Genomic DNA, 16,789 nt, shown 5'->3' with positions numbered 1-16,789 from the left:
AAAATCAAGACTGAATGTGCCTGTTAAGGGAACCTAAAACATTTGTGACTACAAAGTTTTCACATTGATTAGGTTTACAGGACTTAATCCAATAAATGAATAGTACTGTTTGGGTTTACAGTACCTGTCCTGGCAGAACGGTTGCGACCCTCCTGTCTGCGTGTGTGGATACAGCTCTGCTGGGCCTTCATGTGTTGGGACACCAAGGCACAGTCTGGATGGATGGCCTCCACCTGGAGGGGGTAGGGAGGGAGTATGAGAGAGAGGGAGGGAAGGAAGGAAGGAAGGAAGGGGAGGAGTTTTTAGCTATGAAAAAGCACAGAACTTGTGTAATGTGAAACATATTCCTGCATTTGTACATCTTTACCGAGATGACAAGTGCCACCATACAACATTGTCCCTTTATGCACACTATATCATTAACTATTCAACACATACTGTAGAGTTACACACTCATTATCACCCTGTCTTCCAACCATCTCTCCCCTCCTGTCCCATCTGTAGGGCAGTGAAAAACAGTCCCACCAAAACTACTCACAGCAAAACAGCATCTCCCTTTGAAACACCACCTTGTTTACTTCATTATAGACACCATCTGCTACTGATGCTGTTTGGGTTAGGGCTCTGTTTATATACCCCCACCCACCCACGGGAGAAGGTGACAGTTCTCCAAAGACAGTGACAGTATCTATAACTACAGTAGAAAAGGAAGTTTCAGTATAAACTTTGTGTGCTTGCTCAACTGGATGAAAGTATTATTAATGGCAGTGGAAGAAGTGTACATAGTGAGATAGGTCTATATCTTTGAGATATATTACAGTAAAACCAACGTCTATATAGGACAATTCCACCACTTTTCAACCTCATATTCATCAACTCCAGCAAAAAAAGACACGTCATCCGTATCCTGCACTCGAATAGCGAATGGAGGAAGTGCTTCCTGTATATACGTTTTTAATTTGCCAGGTAGGCTACACTGGTTGTAAAGTGGATTCATGTCCTTAATTTTAAGAGTTGAGCAACAAATGTCGCAGTCCAAAAAAGCTGGGATCCTTTTTTCAATAGTGGCCAGTCAAAACTCTGTTTCACACGGGATTGCGCAATGACTTTCTAAGAACACGTGAACAGGCTGGAGGTGGAGGCTGCACTGTAAAACCCAATGTGCTGTCATTACTCAAAACTTTGAAGGAAACCCGTTGCACGTAACATATGAGTACAGTTACGTAAAGTGATTTTGTTGTCATTACTCAAACCGATAGAGTCACTGCGACCCTGTAGGGGGTCCAAATTTGAGTGGTATCATCTTGAACATTGCCCCCACCAAGCCACGCCTCCAATATAATTTCCCAGGTCGCCTTGCCTTTTCAAGTGAATTACAGAGTTATTACCCGTGAGTATATTTGTTAGTGACAGAGACAATGTTGCTGAATTCGTTCATTTTCAGTCCTGTCGCCTTCATCAAGTGAATTTCTAAGTAAATGTTATATATGTGGGAGCCAAGGAACATCAGGATCTAACCAGCATCAAACTGTGGAATGAACGGCAAGATGGAAGTTCAAAATCTTAATTGCCCCCCGAGCTGCCCAGACCAAGACAAAGCTCAGACCCGGTTTTTAGCCTTCAGCCTGGCTGCCGCGTCGCTTTGCTTTTACGCGACAACCAAGGCTCCAGCACCAGCAAAGGCCAATGAACACATTTTCTACCACCACCCCCCCTTTCTGTCTCTCTCGATTTCTACCTACACCTACCTCCCACTATCACACTCACGGAACCAACCTGGAACCCTCCACCACCAAAAGAGGATGGAGGGGGGACCAAACATCACACCTTAACCCGGAGCGAGCAGACCCCAGGGGAGGGCCATCTCTGACCCCTGGGTCTAGGGCTCCCTTGTGTGTCTGCTTGCTCCTCAAGTTGTCTTTCCTCCTGGTTCCCGGTTCCTGTTGCTTCCAGGCCTACAGTCCCAGCACCAGACGCAGCACCAACCCCTGATTTTCCAACCCTGGTAGCAGCAGATATATGGCTGCTCATGGTTGCCTCCACATGAGTGAATCCATCCATAGACAGCACAAGGTACGTACAGAGATCTGCCCCCACGGAGGCATTGGTGTATTCAAAGGAGAGTTAAGGCGATGTCACCTTATCCCTTAATAATAAATCTAACTGTTTGACATTGGGAAGGGGACTAGTAACTTCATGATAATACTTTATCAATGTAGAAGCAAAAGTCATTTTTCATACTTTGGTCATCATACTTTCATCTGGTTTCATCCAAATATCATCCAATTTCATGAAAAACATCATTTTGACTGCATATGACCAACAACGGGCAGTGTTTCTGTTACATGTATTTGTTATAAGTACTTCCATACCTATTCTGTCATTTGTATTTCACTGGCCTGAACTACAATTCATGTAGCCTATTTTGTAACAGTTTAATTAGAATACATGTATTTTATAATACAAATATAGACTTGCAAGTAGCCTGCTTAACTACAACATTTTCAGTAAGGGTAGCACAATATTTTTACTTGCTATGACTGTGGTATATTATTGTTTACCTTAGTTTAATACACTGACTGTAATTCACTCTGGATAATAGTGTATGATAAATGAACTAAATGTAAATGTGAAAGCACACAGCTGGGTATCATTTAATGACCTCCAACACCAAACAACGCCAAATTTGATGAAAATTTGCATCAAATTTGCAAAGCTTTTGCAAAGCTTATAAATAAATAAAAACATTTATTTTTAACATAACATTCATTTGTCATAACCAGATGCTCTTGTCCAGATTGACTTAGTCAATGCATTCATCTAAGGATAAAAAATAAAATAATTATATATATATATATATATATATATATATATATATATATATATATACAGTGGGGAGAACAAGTATTTGATACACTGCCGATTTTGCAGGTTTTCCTACTTACAAAGCATGTAGAGGTCTGTCATTTTTATCATAGGTACACTTCAACTGTGAGAGACGGAATCTAAAACAAAAATCCAGAAAATCACATTGTATGATTTTTAAGTAATTAATTTGCATTTTATTGCATGACATAAGTATTTGATCACCTACCAACCAGTAAGAATTCCGGCTCTCACAGACCTGTTAGTTTTTCTTTAAGAAGCCCTCCTGTTCTCCACTCATTACCTGTATTAACTGCACCTGTTTGAGCTCGTTACCTGTATAAAAGACACCTGTCCACACACTCAATCAAACAGACTCCAACCTCTCCACAATGGCCAAGACCAGAGAGCTGTGTAAGGACATCAGGGATAAATTGTAGACCTGTACAAGGCTGGGATGGGCTACAGGACAATAGCCAAGCAGCTTGGTGAGAAGGCAACAACTGTTGGCACAATTATTAGAAAATGGAAGAAGTTCAAGATGACGGTCAATCACCCTCGGTCTGGGGCTCCATGCAAGATCTCACCTCGTGGGGCATCAATGATCATGAGGAATGTGAGGGATCAGCCCAGAACTACACGGCAGGACCTGGTCAATGACCTGAAGAGAGCTGGGACCACAGTCTCAAAGAAAACCATTAGTAACACACTACGCCGTCATGGATTAAAATCCTGCAGCGCACGCAAGGTCCCCCTGCTCAAGCCAGCGCATGTCCAGGCCCGTCTGAAGTTTGCCAATGACCATCTGGATGATCCAGAGGAGGAATGGGAGAAGGTCATGTGGTCTGATGAGACAAAAATTGAGCTTTTTGCTCTAAACTCCACTCGCCGTGTTTGGAGGAATAGAAGGATGAGTACAACCCCAAGAACACCATCCCAACCGTGAAGCATGGAGGTGGAAACATCATTCTTTGGGGATGCTTTTCTGCAAAGGGGACAGGACGACTGCACCGTATTGAAGGGAGGATGGATGGGGCCATGTATCGCGAGATCTTGACCAACAACCTCCTTCCCTCAGTAAGAGCATTGAAGATGGGTCGTGGCTGGGTCTTCCAGCATGACAACGACCCGAAACACACAGCCAGGGCAACTAAGGAGTGGCTCCGTAAGAAGCATCTCAAGGTCCTGGAGTGGCCTAGCCAGTCTCCAGACCTGAACCCAATAGAAAATCTTTGGAGGGAGCCGAAAGTCCGTATTGCCCAGCGACAGCCCCGAAACCTGAAGGATCTGGAGAAGGTCTGTATGGAGGAGTGGGCCAAAATCCCTGCTGCAGTGTGTGCAAACCTGGTCAAGAACTACAGGAAACGTATGATCTCTGTAATTGCAAACTAAGGTTTCTGTACCAAATATTCAGTTCTGCTTTTCTGATGTATCAAATACTTATGTCATGCAATAAAATGCAAATTAATTAATTAAAAATCATACAATGTGATTTTCTGGATTTTTGTTTTAGATTCCTTCTCTCACAGTTGAAGTGTACGTATGATAAAAATTACAGACCTCTACATGCTTTGTAAGTAGGAAAACCTGCAAAATTGTCAGTGTATCAAATACTTGTTCTCCCCACTGTATATATATATATATATTAACAGTTATAGCAAGGACAATGTTTCTGTAACCGTTACTAGGAATGTTGTTGTAGTTTAGAATACATTGGTCTTCAAACTATAATGTAACTGTAATAGGATATCTTTTGGATGTATCTTTGCACCATCTTTCTGTAAGTTACTTTCAAATGCAGCACAGTGTTATGGTACAATACTGTGAAATTAGCCTAATGTACTGTAATGAAGTCAATTCTACTGTAATCATGTTAGTATTTCACTAATTACTTGGGATTAGTTCAAGCAAGTTGGCTGCTAGGTATTTGTATATTGCAGCATATTTATGAGTATTTGGTGTTTCATATCACTTACACTTCTAGAACCCTTAAACAAAGGCTTCCAAACTGTCTTTGATTACAAGGCAGAACAAATCAAAAGGACACAGCTTAATATTCAACCACTAACAGGTTTAAGACACTGTCACTCTGACCTGTCTCCTGAATATATTAAGTTGTTAAGGTACTACTACCACTTATCACTTCAATTGGTACAGCACTCACTAACGGGTGCAACAAATATCGCCTCTTACATGGCACGTCTAAAAATATGTTCTCTCTAATTTACAGAATGCTGCAGTAAATATATTTGCAAAATATTGTTAAAATGTATTGTAATAAAATTACAACAATTGCTAACAGCGCATCCAACTTTTAGGAGCATACACCGCCACCTACTGTGCTGGAGTGTGAGGCCAGTCACGGCCTACCTACATAACATTCCGGTAATACAAAATTGGGAAAAAGGAAAATTACCCTGCCAACTATTAGTCCTCACAACAAAACAAAAAGCACCACCCCATTCCACTATTTAATAACCCCATCTAATCCTACTCAACACCCCCTGCAACTCTTCTGCGGTAAAACCTCGCAATCCTAAGTAGTTCTTTGCAGCTGCCACCACAACCTATATTTTCTGTGAATTACGTTCCATTTCTGCAGTACAGTTGACAACCATGGCTATGAATGCTAAGAAACCCACCTTACTGAAGCACATATTACTCCCAACACTCTATTGGTCTCTGCTTACTCACAAGAATCTTCTCAGGATCCCTCACCCTTTACCATCTTCTACCACTCTTCACTGCTTCATCATTCAACACTTGCTGTACTACTCTGACCTTGGCAACCTCAACCTGCCTTTCTTACGCCAGACACCTTTGATCTCCAGCCCCATGAGCGAGCGGGCACACACACACACACACACACACACACACACACACACACACACACACACACACACACACACACACACACACACACACACACACACACCCCCCTTTCTCCACCGACACTATACATTCCTTCGTCTCATGCCCTCCTGGACACTTCTCAGTGTTAGGGAACTACTACCACATGTCACTTAAATTGGTACAGCAATCTCACTAACGGGTGCAACAAGTATAGGCAACCCTCAAAATGTATTAACCTTTTCATACGCGAGTTCCAAATATCTCTAACGGTCGCCCCAGCGTGAGTTGATTTATGCAGGTGATATCAGAATGCACTCACTTTTCCAAAATGTGATTATTATGCAACAGGACAGATAATATGCGCTGCTGCTAATTATCTATAGGCTATGTTTCAACTTGTCAATTTCAAATTCTTTTCTGACAAGTTGTATTTTCTAACAGTTTGAATTGAGGTGTGATCCGCCTCCTCATCAATTCACATATAAGTAGCCCGTTTCAGCGTTGTGGACAATTTATGTTTGAGGCTTTACTGAGCCGGAGAAACGTATCTCTTCGTGGGTTCTCTCTTCGAGGATAGCCCACACACTTCACCAATTTTTATGCAGATCAAGTATGCAGACATTTGTGCAGTCTTGGAAAATGTTCTGGCTGGCGCTCGCATTGCCTTCCCCGTTGTTTTCCTTACAAATAATAACTTTGGACATGTGTGCGTTCTTATAGAAGTAAGTTCCTTATTTTATGTATATTGTGTTGTCGTTTCTACTGTAGGTGGATACAGTATATATGTATGGAGCATAATGTATTTACTGTTTTATTCACACGTTTTCAAGTACTGGTGTCAAATAATGCATTACGATTATTGCATATATTGTAATGGACACCTATGTGTAAAATACTTATTTGAAGGTTGTACTGATTATAATGAGCTAATGCTAAACTATTTGCCAGCTATGTGTGGCACAATGTTTGTTGACACTATACAATGCATTCTGTGTGTCACGTAAAACATCTGTCGGACCAAAGATGTTATGATGAGGTGAAGAAATGGGTCACTCATCTTTCGGGTAAACTTCCGGAAGGGAATGAAGGGAAGGGAATGATGTAGATGACACACCCCCTTCAACATGCATACTGCAAACAGACCAAACTCATCTTGGCTCCTCTTATTATGTTTGGTTGATGCAACAAAAAAAAACATAATCGGATTACTTTTGATTTCTAGTAACTGTTTTCCTCAATTATTTCGATCAATGGTGAGTTCACCCATGATGTGATTAATTATAAATAGTAATTGCTATTAGATAATTCATATTGTAGTTTCTGTCAGTCGAGAGTTATAAAAATATGACCGCTTGTGTTACGTCAACCTTTCCTCAGTTAGCGCTAGGACAAATGTAGCCTACATTTTCCAGTTTGGATGATTGTGTTATGCTGTAGATACTTCTGTGAATATCTGAACATTGCATCCCAAAATAAACTGGTCACATTCTGGACATAACTTTGTAAGGACTGTGTTTGTGCAAAATGTTTTTGTGAAAACAGTGTCCAGCTCAAATGCTGATTGTTGTGTCAATCGAAACTGGATGTTCTAAATAAGTGTTCTAATCACACCGGTTTGAGCGTACACTGCAGGGACCACTGTATAATTATCACACCCGTTTGTTGGTACATGTGAAAAGGGTAATGAGCCACAACACCATGCATCCACAATAGCGTTTTGGAACTCCAAAATTACAGTATAGTACTGAAATACAGCAAATTTCTAGCAGCACAGTTGCCACTGGATTACTGAAGATTTACAGAAAAAGGTTTATAGATTCCCAAAAAACGGTATGGTACTGTATTCTGTGGGATATAGCATTCTCACTAATGGGTGCAACAAATCTAGCCTCCTACAAGACACGCTTCAAAATATGTTAATGAGCCAGAGATTATTTAGCCACCAAGAACATTTTCCCACAATGCACCATAATTCACAGTATGCTGCTGTAAATAAATAGCAAAACAGGTAATACATTACTTTACTGTACAATTGTGTTGTAATTTTCGCAGTGTAGCAGAACGCCATTGAGCCCCTATAATGCATTGCCCTTTGCAGTACTGTAATATAGAATTACAGATTACTAACTGTTAAAGTGTTGCTGTAAATTTACAGCAATTTGTTAGTTATATTAACATTTTCCAAATCATTTTGGAATGACTTTTAAGAGTCAATTACAAGGTATACAATTGATTTGAACACAATCCTAAAGGGGCAAATTTAGTTTTTATTGAAAAACAACAACCAAAATTCCGCCCACTTATTTCCCTTCAAAATGTGTATGCCTGAGGATCGCCAATATGTACATATTTAAATTTTACCAAATATTTCCCTTAAGGGGTGTAACGGTGGTCCTCCTCCTCTTCAACCGAAAAGGAGGAGTATTGAGGGAACCAAGGCGCAGCGGGTTGTGAACACATAATGTTTATTAAAGACAAGACGAAAACACGAACTTCACTATAAACTAACAAAACAACAAACGGAGTAGACAGACCTGAACGACGAACTCACATTAAACACGAGAACGCACGAACAGGGAAAATAGCCTACACATAAAAATGACGATGTACAACACAAACCGAACAGTCCCGTATGGTGCGACAAACACTGACACAGGAGACAACCACCCACAACGAACACAGTGAAACAACCTACCTAAATATGACTCTTAATTAGAGGAACGCAAAACACCTGCCTCTAATTAAGAGCCATACCAGGCAACCCTAAACCAACATAGAAACACACAACATAGAATGCCCACCCAAAACTCACACCCTGACCATCACACACATACAAAACAACAGAAAACAGGTCAAGAACGTGACAGAACCCCCCCCTCAAGGTGCGAACGCCGGGCGCACCAGCACAAAGTCCAGGGGAGGGTCTGGGTGGGCATCTGACCACGGTGGTGGCTCAGGCTCCGGACGCTGTCCCCACACCACCATAGTCACTCCCCGCTTCTGTATCCCCCTCCCAATGACCACCCTCCAACTAAAACCACCTAAATGAAGGGGCAGCACCGGGATAAGGGGCAGCACCGGGATAAGGGGCAGCACCGGGATAAGGGGCAGGTCCTGGCTGAGGAACTCTGGCAGGTCCTGGCTGAGGGACTCTGGCAGGTCCGGGCTGAGGGACTCTGGCAGGTCCGGGCTGAGGGACTCTGGCAGGTCCGGGCTGAGGGACTCTGGCAGGTCCGGGCTGAGGGACTCTGGCAGGTCCGGGCTGAGGGACTCTGGCAGGTCCGGGCTGAGGGACTCTGGCAGGTCCGGGCTGAGGGACTCTGGCAGGTCCGGGCTGAGGGACTCTGGCAGGTCCGGGCTGAGGGACTCTGGCAGGTCCGGGCTGAGGGACTCTGGCAGGTCCGGGCTGTAGGGCAGCTCATGACTGTAGGGCAGCTCATGACTGTAGGGCAGCTCATGACTGTAGGGCAGCTCATGACTGTAGGGCAGCTCATGACTGTAGGGCAGCTCCCGACTGGCTGGCGGCTCTGGCAGCTCCTGACTGGCTGGCGGCTCTGGCAGCTCCTGACTGGCTGGCGTCTCTGGCGGCTCCTGACTGACGGACGGCTCTAGCGGCTCCTGACTGACGGACGGCTCTAACGGCTCGGGACAGACGGGCGGCTCTAATGGCTCGTGGCAGACGGATGGCTCAGACGGCGCTGGGCAGACAGATGGCTCAGACGGCGCTGGGCAAACAGATGGCTCAGACGGAGCTGGACAGACAGATGGCTCAGACGGAGCTGGGCAGACAGATGGCTCCGACGGCGCTGGGCAGACAGATGGCTCCGACGGCGCTGGGCAGACAGATGGCTCCGACGGCGCTGGGCAGACAGATGGCTCCGACGGCGCTGGGCAGACAGATGGCTCCGACGGCGCTGGGCAGACAGATGGCTCCGACGGCGCTGGGCAGACAGATGGCTCCGACGGCGCTGGGCAGACAGATGGCTCCGACGGCGCTGGGCAGACAGATGGCTCCGACGGCGCTGGGCAGACAGATGGCTCCGACGGCGCTGGGCAGACAGATGGCTCCGACGGCGCTGGGCAGACAGATGGCTCAGACGGAGCTGGGCAGACAGGCAGTGCAGAAGGCGTTGGGCAGACGGCCGACTATGCCCTGCTGAGGTGCACAGTAGGCCTGGTGCGTGGTGCCGGAACTGGAGGTACCGGGATGACGGCACGCACTTCAAGGCTAGTGCGGGGAGCAGGGACAGGGCACACTGACCTCTCGAAGCGCACTATAGGCCTGGTGCGTGGTACCGGAACTGGAGGTACCGGGCTGAGGGCACGCACCTCAGGGCGAGTGCGGGGAGAAGGAACAGTGCGTACAGGGCTCTGGAGACGCACAGATGGCTTAGTGCGTGGTGCCGGAACTGGAGGCACTGGGCTGGAGACATGCACCATAGGGAGAGTGCGTGGAGGAGGAACAGGGCTCTGGAGACGCACAGGTGGCTTAGTGCGTAGCGCCGGAAATACCGGACCGTGTAGGCGTACTGGCTCCCTTGAGCACCGAGCCTGCCCAACCTTACCTGGTTGAATGCTCCCCGTCGCCCGACCAGTGCGGGGAGGTGGAATAACCCGCACCGGGCTATGTAGGCGAACCGGGGACACCATGCGTAAGGCTGGTGCCATGTAAGCCGGCCCAAGGAGACGTACTGGTGGCCAGATATGTAGAGCCGGCCTCATGGCACTTGGCTCAATGCTCAATCTAGCCCTACCAGTGCGGGGAGGTGGAATAACCCGCACTGGGCTATGCACCCGTACAGGAGACACCGTGCGCTCTACTGCGTAACACGGCGTCTGCCCGTACTCCCGCTCTCCACGGTTAGCCTGGGAAGTGGGCGCAGGTCTCCTACCTGCCCTCGGCCCACTACCTCTTAGCCACCCCCCAAGAAATTTTAGGGTAGTACTTGCGGGCTTCCAGCCTTGCTTCCGTGCTGCCTCCTCATAACGTCGCCTCTCCGCTTTCGCTGCCTCCAGCTCCGCTTTGGGGCGGCGACACTCCACTGGCTCTGCCCAGGGTCCTTTACCGTCCAGGATCTCTTCCCATGTCCAATCCTCCTTTTCCCACTGCTGCTGTCGTGGCTGTCCGTTAACCCGCTGCTTGATTCTGGATTGGTGGTTGGTTCTGTAACGGTGGTCCTCCTCCTCTTCAACCGAAAAGGAGGAGTATTGAGGGAACCAAGGCGCAGCGGGTTGTGAACACATAATGTTTATTAAAGACAAGACGAAAACACGAACTTCACTATAAACTAACAAAACAACAAACGGAGTAGACAGACCTGAACGACGAACTTACATTAAACACGAGAACGCACGAACAGGGAAAATAGCCTACACATAAAAATGACGATGTACAACACAAACCGAACAGTCCCGTATGGTGCGACAAACACTGACACAGGAGACAACCACCCACAACGAACACAGTGAAACAACCTACCTAAATATGACTCTTAATTAGAGGAACGCAAAACACCTGCCTCTAATTAAGAGCCATACCAGGCAACCCTAAACCAACATAGAAACACACAACATAGAATGCCCACCCAAAACTCACGCCCTGACCATCACACACATACAAAACAACAGAAAACAGGTCAGGAACGTGACAAGGGGGGCATTTCCCCCCAAGTTACCCTAGTTGTGGATCTTTCCCCTATTGAAAGACAGCATTAATTTGTTTACACTTTCTTTTTGCTTGACTTTGAGCACTACAGGGAGATAATTGATGCCAAGGACATGTGTCCTAATAGAGACACGGGAGACACTCAAGTCTCTCTCACAGGCAGCCCCGGAGAACTGGACTCTTGCTGCTCATTGACGCCTTCAGAAAAATGATACTGTACGGGTACCGCACGGAGTACTCAGCTAAATTAGACACAGTCGCTGTGCCCCGGTCTCCGCGGTTGGCACCGGAACACACCAGACTCAGCACGATCCTTTCTCAAAGGAAATTAACTTAACAATAACCAGCCGAATCCTGGGGCTATGATGACAATTAGAAAGACAATGAGCTGTAAAACTGGATGAAAGATTCAGTGTTGCAGCCTAATAATCAGGGAAATTAAGTCCCAAACTTTTTAGAATTCTTTCTCATTTAACCTATAGAAATAATGTAGTGTTTGGATAGTGTGTTATAGAGCATTGCATAAAATATGTTATATTGATGATTAAATTGATTTGGAAGTAAAAGAGGTCAAAATAATGTTTTGAATGTTATAAAAGCATTTACTTACCGTTTCCCATACAATCTGATGCAGCCAAATAGCAAATAACGTGCGTATCCATTTCAACGACGAAGTTTTAGTGAGTAACATTGTCCTTTATAATTAATTGCCCCTTTTCTTAGTATAACAGATGGTTCAAAGAATAGTACATTGCATTGACATAACTCTAAATAAGTATCCTAATTATTTAATGAAACACTGGTTAGTTGTTACTCTACCACATGAACGAAAACTAGTATTGTTTGATTCTCTTTGTCTATTATCCACAGATTTTGCATTTGCCTGTATGTAACCCTTCTTGTCGTCGTTATACAGAAGTTTTGCGGGGTTTCTCCAGCGCAGGTATGCTGGGCTTAGTTTCTAGCAAGACTTCGCCATACTCGTACAAGAGACAGGACTCGACTGAGGGAATGAGGTGCGCGCCTCCTACTCAAAAGCCAGCTACAGTACACAGCGAAAGCGCACACTCAGAGTAGTAGACGTGCTTGTCCTCCTTGGAGATAAAGAACGACCGTAGTTTGTCCACTGGCTTCTTATGTTATAAAAGTGTACTATATCCACTGTTAATGTTAAATACTAAAACATTAGGGAAACCTTGGTAAGCATAATTGCAGTGGACTTAAGCCTAAATGTATTTTATTGTCTCGTGAGGCTAGTGCATTTGGCTGGAACAGTGCTTGAGACCGGAGAGATACTTCTGTAGGTGTCAGAAAATAACCTTGAGGTCTATTTAACAGACAACCCCCACCTAAAACAGGTTTACAGGTCAAATACATTTTTAAAAATTAAAAACATTATGTGCATATACACTATATTTCATCAAGTATATAGGCTACAGATGATATGAGGCACCCATAGCTTACCACCCTGCATACCACTGCTGGCTTGCTTCTGAAGCTAAGCAGGGTTGGTCCTGGTCAGTCCCTGGATGGGAGACCAGATGCTGCTGGAAGTGGTGTTGGAGGGCCAGTAGGAGGCACTCCTTCCTCAGGTCTAAACAAAGATCCCAATGCCCCAGGGCAGTGATTGGGGACACTGTTCTGTGTAGGGTGCCGTCTTTCGGATGGGACGTTAAACGGGTGTCCGAACTCTCTGAGGTCATTAAAGATCCCATGGCACTTATTGTAAGAGTAGGGGTGTTAACCCTGGTGTCCTGGCTAAATTCCCAATCTGGCCCTCAACCATCACGGTCACCTAATAATCCCCAGTTTACAATTGGCTCATTCATCCCCCTCCTCTCCCCTGTAACTATTCCCCAGGTCGTTGCTGCAAATGAGAACGTGTTCTCAGTCAACTTACCTGGTAAAATAACGGATAAAATAAATAAATAAATAGCTCTAATTTGGCAACTCAACATTATCTGTATCTTTAACATATGATTGTTGTTACTTACTGATTTTCCATTCACGTTAATTCATTGTTTTTCCATAGAGTCCAAACACAGGCAGTCCTCAACCATAGACATTTAATGAACTGGATTACCTTTAGGCTTAGTCACCATGCCAGGACATTAGCATGGGGATTATATAGGGACCCACACTATAAAAATAACAACTCTTTGGATCAACTTTAAAACATTATAATTCAAAAATCACGGTTGACAACTCCATTGTGTCCTCCTCCCAGAGTGCTAAGAACCTTGGCGTGATCCTGGACAACACCCTGTCGTTCTCAACTAACATCAAGGCGGTGACCCGTTCCTGTAGGTTCATGCTCTACAACATTCGCAGAGTACGACCCTGCCTCACGCAGGAAGCGGCGCAGGTCCTAATCCAGGCACTTGTCATCTCCCGTCTGGATTACTGCAACTCGCTGTTGGCTGGGCTCCCTGCCTGTGCCATTAAACCCCTACAACTCATCCAGAACGCCGCAGCCCGTCTGGTGTTCAACTTTCCCAAGTTCTCTCACGTCACCCCGCTCCTCCGCTCTCTCCACTGGCTTCCAGTTGAAGCTCGCATCCGCTACAAGACCATGGTGCTTGCCTACGGAGCTGTGAGGGGAACGGCACCTCCGTACCTTCAGGCTCTGATCAGGCCCTACACCCAAACAAGGGCACTGCGTTCATCCACCTCTGGCCTGCTCGCCTCCCTACCTCTGAGGAAGTACAGTTCCCGCTCAGCCCAGTCAAAACTGTTCGCTGCTCTGGCACCCCAATGGTGGAACAAACTCCCTCACGACGCCAGGTCAGCGGAGTCAATCACCACCTTCCGGAGACACCTGAAACCCCACCTCTTTAAGGAATACCTAGGATAGGATAAAGTAATCCTTCTAACCCCCCCTCCCCCCCTTAAAAGAGTTAGATGCACTATTGTAAAGTGGTTGTTCCACTGGATATCATAAGGTGAATGCACCAATTTGTAAGTCGCTCTGGATAAGAGCGTCTGCTAAATGACTTAAATGTAATGTAAATGTAAGTGATTACACATAAGAGTTAGGTTTTCTCAATGGAAAAATACTATACTTGTTGAAACCAAATATATGATTCAATGCCAACTGTATTATTTGATTATTAAAAAAAACTATATTTCAAGTTGGAGGTTAAAATCAAATAAATAACATAAATGCAAACTAATATTTCATGTAAATACACCCACTTTTTACAATTCTAGTAGATTTTTAACTTTTACTCAAGAAATTACTCTGGTTCAATAACGTGAAATAGTGACTCCAAACTGACCTTTACATAAAATTTTCTAATTTATTGGCCACAATATTGTAACCAAATTGTGACTTGTTAAAAGGTCCCGAACAGTCATTCTGATTCTAATCAAAAGATTACCCATCATATTATTTCCAGATAAAACTGCTCAAAATGTTTCTCTCATGTCAAACCAGGAAGTCTGAAAAAACAGACTGAGTGGACAGGGAGCTAGTAGGCTGAGTTTGAGTTTGAGTTCTGAGTTTATTTTATTTTTACAGGGACAGTGCACATTAATCAACGTTTCAGTAAAAGTGAAGGTTTTAGCCAGCCGGCTAATTTTCAACCGCAGTCCCTGGGCAGGTTATGGGCCTGGACAAAAGGAATGCATATGTGAGGATGCTGTGACAACCCTCCCACTCTGTCTGCCAAATTCTTTCTTTTTGCTCTTGTTTGACTTATTACGACGTCGGTGGGTAGAGCCGGGAGAGTTGTCAGCAAAATGGTACACCTGGGTTCGGGTGTGTCCTAGGCATAAATACACCTTTCCCCCCCATTCATTGAAGAGACTCTCCATGCAGACACACTGTTGGATTTTGGTTGTGGCAGCTTGATTTGGGACCTTTCAGAACCCTTCATTATCACATATTTGCACGCAACCACTTACACTACTGTGACTTTAGTTAATAAATATATTTTTGTTATTATTTGATCTCCACATTGTCTCCCTTTTTGTTACGGGCTACGAGCCGGTTCGTGACAAGTGGGAGCTCATCTGGGAATATAAGGTTGGTTCCTGGACATTTTGGCGTATAGTATTATGATGGGTTAATGTTATTTTGGGATGTGCTTTGGTTAGTATTCACTGCATAGTCTTATGTGTTCGGTATAGTGCCTTAGAGATGTATCAGTGTTTTTGGTTGTCCGGTGATGTCATCAAATGATGCGTTGCATGGAATAAAAAGGGCCAGTAGACCTAATACTAGTGTTGTTGAGCTAACTGGTATGAGTAATTTGTTTGGGAGAAAACGTGGAGTTAGTGTTTGAAATCTCTGTTGGTGCTTGTTTGCATCTTTTGTGATAGCTTTTTTGAATTGTGCTGTTTGGTAGGCCAGTGTTGGGTGTCTTTGTTGGTTTGTTTTTTGGTAGACTTGCCACCGCGGTGGATAGTTGGTTGTGTGCTGCGTTGGAGTTACGTTGGTTCGTTTCCAGGCCCCTGCCCAGGCTGGAAACTCTTGCTCTACTCGCTGTTGGACATCGGTCTGAGGTGGTGAGTACAATCTGCTGTGTACCTTTGTGGGCGATTTGGGTAGGGTAGTGCCATTTGCTACCAGGAGCTATAGCCTGTCTTTTCCCCTATTAGGCTTAGCGACGTGTTCTACTTTGGAATACGTTGGGCATGGTTATTTTGTTAGTTATTTTTGTGTGGACGTCTGTGGACTGAGTAGTTGTCTCAGGGACACATTTGTTGCTTTGGGGGAATCCGCCAGCGTGCTGTTTTTTTTCTTCCAGTGAGCTTCAGCCAGTGAGCTTCAGCTCATAATTACCCACCACAAATCCGCACGAAGACTAGGGTTGAGTTATTGTAGGATTTGGGGAAGCTCCTTATATATCTCATCTCTCTCCTGTGGTGCCCAGTGTGATTGGTGCTTCTCTTGTTGTGTTCTGGTGTGCTCAGCAGAGGGGAAGAGTGAGATTATTTTTAGCAGTAATTTGTGACTATGGCGTCTAATGTAGACGAGTTCATTCGCGTTCCATCAGAGGAACTGTTCGGAACTGTTGCTAAAATCAAGCCGCAACAAGAGCGACTAGAGTTGGTTAAGGAAGGAAAGCTCTCGGGAGAGTTTGCTCTGGGAAGGTGACCCAGATTTACCTAGAGGTCCCTCCTCTCTTGGTCGTGCCCCAGACACGATTGATGTTGTTGGAAACTACGGCTGTTGCCAAAATGTTATGAGAAGGACCATGAGACGTTCTTTTCATTGCTTGAGCGTGTTGCTGATGCTAGGAGTTGGCCTGATTCTAATCGCACTTTAATGTTGCAGTGTGTGTTGACTGGTAAAGCGCAGGAAGCATATTCAGCTCTGATAAGGTTAAAATGGATGTGTTACAGATTTAGAACTTTAAAAAAGTGTGATAAACAGACTCATGTTGAGTTTGCGCAAGAGTT

The 16,789-nt window shown here is 44.9% G+C and overlaps 1 pseudogene; it reads right to left on the bottom strand.

The window, feature by feature from the left end:
• The window catches only part of LOC139578703 (pituitary adenylate cyclase-activating polypeptide type I receptor-like), an 86,572-nt pseudogene extending 74,211 nt beyond the window's left edge, over positions 1–12,361 (bottom strand).
• Positions 12,362–16,789: the final 4,428 nt, after the last annotated feature.

Source organism: Salvelinus alpinus, chromosome 6 (assembly GCF_045679555.1).
Source record: "Salvelinus alpinus chromosome 6, SLU_Salpinus.1, whole genome shotgun sequence".
Lineage (NCBI taxonomy): Eukaryota > Metazoa > Chordata > Actinopteri > Salmoniformes > Salmonidae > Salvelinus > Salvelinus alpinus.
This window is presented reverse-complemented; position numbering and strand designations above follow the sequence as displayed.